The following is a 4,374-nucleotide window of genomic DNA, read 5'->3' as shown; positions in this document are numbered from 1 at the left end:
CTGAAACACTTGCAAGCCAGAGTAATTGCTCTTTTAAAGAAAACAATATGTAACATAAAAATATACTTGATGAATGTCACCTGATATATCATGCCAGAAATTATCGACCACGGAATTGATGATCTCGACGGTGAAGCTGAAATCAATCGCGGGTGGTTCGACCGTGGGAGCAGACAGATGAGTCGGCCGCGACATTATAAGCCGGTGCGGAGGGGCGAGTCGATCGCAGGCGCGGTTCCAGCAAGTTGATGTAGATTAAGCTGCACGGGCGGCGGCTCGCGCACACCCGTACAACAACAAACGGGTGCGGATGCTAGCGCATGATGATGCTAACACATACTCCATAGGCATAGCCTGGCAACACCTTTATAATGAATCATTGTCCTGCACAAAATATATTGCGGACCAAAGTAATTTTTCTTTGATAAAAAACAATGTATCAAGAAAATATACTTAGCTGAATATCACCTGATTTGTCCGTATGACGGATGATCCGTATATAGCGTCCATGAATAGTTAGTTTCAACGGTGATTCATCCACTCTCTCCTTTATTGCAATGAGGTGTTTGTAGCAGCAGCCGCTGGGCGTTTGGCGACTCAAATAGCAACAAGGGGCGATTTAAGACATACTCAAGACCGTGGCGACTTGCGGCGTGGCTGGCGATGGCAGCAGGCGCTTCATGGAGTAGTAGCAGAGGGATGGCTCGAGGCGCGGCTCAAGGCGGCAGCGGCAGCGTGCAACAAAGGCGGCGGCTCACAGCTGCAACGGCGTGCATCGAAGATGGCTCATCGTGGTGCGGCCCAGAATAGCGGCGGTTTATCCAACGCCGACGAGGAGATCCCGCTGTGGCGGTTTAAGCAGGTAGCAGAGGCAAAACGAGGCCACGCGCTTGGACAGGCGGCGGCTCGTAGTCGAGGCCGGGGCGGTTTTGGTAGCAAGAACAATGGCGACCGTGGTGAGGTTGGCAAGGGCGGTTTGAAGCAGCGCTGCAGGCTCGAGCGGCGGGTTAGAGAGATGCAGCCGTGGCCGGTTCATCCACGTCGAAGGTGGAGAAGCGACTTTAGTAGAAGAGACGCTTGGATCGGCGAAGCGAGCAGGCGGCTCGCCAGTGCCACAGCTCTGCCGACTTGGCGACTTGAGGTCGCACGAGCGGTAATCCGGCAGTGGCTCGGAGGTGCGACTCGGAAGGGTGCCGGTGAGTCACGGTCGTTGATACAGAGGCGGGTCATGGCCCAGACAACGGCAGCTTGAAGCGCCGGAGGACCGGGGTGGGTCGACAAGGCGCGGAGGCGGAACAAATCCGCAGCGACAGGGCGGTTTGTCAAACCGAGGCGGGTCTCAGCTTGCGGCGCGGCGGTTTGGATCGTGGCACGTCCATGGCAGCTCGAAGTGAGGGCAACTTGAGGCGGCTTTCGAGCAGAACCACAGTGACTTAAGGAGGCCCCAGCGAGGCGGAGCAAGGCTTGGTGCAGCACCGGCTCGAGGCGGCGTCTGGTCGATGGGTGAGCAGTGGAGGTGAGCCCCCCGGCGTTTGTCGTGGCTGCGGCAAGGCGGAGATGGGCGGTTCACCACGAGGCGATGGAGGCGGCGTCCAACTCAGAGTCCAGCGGGGGCGACTCATAACTGAAAGAGGCTGGCTCTGCGGAGAGAGGTCGGGGCGGTTCAACGGCGCGGCCACCCGGTGGCGAGTCAGAGTCAGAGGACGACGGAGGCGGCCAGCAGTTCGCCAGTGAGGCGGAGGCGCGATGGCGACTCTGAGCAGTGCGGTCGTGGCTGCGGTGGCGGCTTGATACAGCAGCCCAAGGAGGCCACTTGAAACGGAGGCAAAGCCAAACCGGGGCTAGTAACCCATGTGAACGGGCGTTGTGAGCCGCCGCTGATGGAATTTTTCTCATCAGCTTTTGTCTTTCATGACTAACACTTGGACTCAGTCAATGCATTGCTACAATTTTTCTTCTTGAGAGTAGCAGCGATCATGGACGCAGGAATTGCAATTTGCCGTGAGCAGATCACTCCGGGGTAGTTTTGTACGGCGGCGAGCTGGCCGGGCGACTCACGGCCGGGCTGACCCACGGCAGAGAGAGGAAACATGCGGGTCAATGAGGTGAGGAGATGCTGTGGCCGGCTCGGAGCGGGTAATCCAGGTCATAATCTTCTCCTCCTTCAACTGCTAATAGCTTAGGAAAAACCCCAGATGACGGTATTGGCTTTATCCCGTGAAGAAGCAGCTCCCAAAATTAATTAGATCTCAAACAACGAGCTGCAACTAATGCATACTAATTCGCCATGGCACTTTGATCAAGTGTAGCCGGATGATATTGAGACCAAAACGGTTTTGACCAGAGGCTATCTGGATTCAGATGATAGAACTTTTCCATTAAAAAATTCAGCGACTTGACAGCTTGCTGGATCGCCGTCAGCCTCGGCGGATCGTAAGACAGCTGCCACTGACACGCATAGACATGACAACTCGGACTTTCCTAGTGTCATCAAGGCGGTTCATCATGTCGGCAAGTCATCAAGGCGGGTCATCACACCCTTCTCCAGATTGTGGCTGACTTGAATAATCCATCTTCGAATCTTTTTCGAACGAGCAGGCACTCGTGAGATATCGGTTTGATCCGACGCATTCCTTTCAGATCTATGTCTTGGCGACACAAAAACTGCTGAATAAATCGCATGATGATAGCAGCGGATAGACCGTAACCCTAATTTCTCTAACTCAAATCTTATAGATTGTAAAATCTGGACCAATGACGATGATGCAGATCCTTACGAGTTGAGTCTTTCTTCCTCCGGAAAATTGCAAACACCTCGATCCCTAGGAGAGATCCCTCCAAGAACTCAACACCACCATGCGCAGGCCCCACGGTGGGCGCCAACTGTCGTGGATTTGTCACGGCAGATGTCCTAGTGTGAGGACTTAGTCGTGAGGCCAATGCATCTATGTGATAGCTTGAGAGGGGTTGATCGGAATTGAGAGACACAACACAAGACAAGGGTTTAGACAGCTTTGGGCCCCGGGAAACATCATCCAGTAACAACCCTACATGCTATTTGTGGCTAGGTCTCATTATGCTCATGAGGGAGTCGCCGTAAACCGGCTCTCCTAGTTGTGTCTAGCCTTAACGATTATTTTCTTACTTGTCCCCCTTCTTGGGGTGCCGGTTTACGGCGACTCCCTCATGAGCATAATGAGACCTAGACACAAACAGCATGTAGGGTTGTTACCGGGTGATGTTTCCCGGGGCCCGAAGCTGTCTAAACCCTTGTCTTGTGTTGCGTCTCTCGATTCCGATCAACCCCTCTCAAGCTATCACATAGATGTGTTGGCCTCACGACTAAGTCCTCACACTAGGACATCTGCCGTGACAAATCCACGACACTTATGTTTTTCTTGACCGAGGTGACGGGCAAGCCACTCATCTCGGATGCTATGTTTAAAGGCCGCGAGGGCTTCGGTATCCAGACAGTCGACAATTTAGTTCTTTTTAATTAGGAACCTAGTACAGAGTTTCCTGGCTGACTCTCCGGGCTGCTGGATGATGTGACTTAGGTCATCGTCGTCTGGAGGCCGGACATATGTACCTTGGAAGTTGTCGCAAAAGGCATCTTTCAAGTCTTCCCAGTTGCCAAGGGAGTTCTGTGGGAGGTTGTTTAGCCAGTGTTGGGTTGGTCCCTTTAATTTTAGTGGGAGGTACTTGACGGTATGGAGATCATCGCCGCGGGCCATGTGGATATGCAGAAGAAAATCCTCAATCCATACTGCGGGGTCAGTTGTTCCATCATATGATTCAATATTCATAGGTTTAAACCCTTGTGGGAATTCGTGCTCCACTACTTCCATAGGGGGTGTGCGGCGCCTCTATAACGGGCGACGTTGCGACGGAGTTCGGCAGACGTCCCTATGCGGTGTTCACCTCGAGTGAGGTTGTGTTGATCACGCCGGGCCTGATAGTCGTCCTCTCGTGTTGGGGCACGTTCCCTTGACCCGTAGATTGATCTGGCTAGGCCTGCCCTAGTGTCCAGGTTCTGCCGTAGGTGTAATCCTGGGCCACTGTCTCCCTGCCTTTACGGTGGGGTAATGTGGGCTGGTGTTTGGCTTGGGTAGCCGTTCTGTCTTGACCATGAGGTGGCCGGTCTGGTTTATCGGCTACGTTACGCACTAATGTTAGGGGCTCCCGTGCCTCAACGTTGAATTGGGTAACAACTTGCGCTTTCGGGTAGCTTTTGGTTGGTCGTGCGAGGCCGTATTCCTCGGCTGCCAGGACATTAGTCCATCTGTCATTGAGCGTATCCTGTTCGACTTGAAGCCGTTGCTGCTTCCTTTTCAGGCTCCTCGCAATTGCGATGAGCTGTTGCTTAAAGCGTTC

Source organism: Triticum aestivum, chromosome 1D, assembly GCF_018294505.1.
Source record: "Triticum aestivum cultivar Chinese Spring chromosome 1D, IWGSC CS RefSeq v2.1, whole genome shotgun sequence".
Taxonomy (NCBI): domain Eukaryota; kingdom Viridiplantae; phylum Streptophyta; class Magnoliopsida; order Poales; family Poaceae; genus Triticum; species Triticum aestivum.
The sequence above is the reverse complement of the archived record's forward strand: the minus strand, read 5'-3'. Positions refer to the sequence as shown.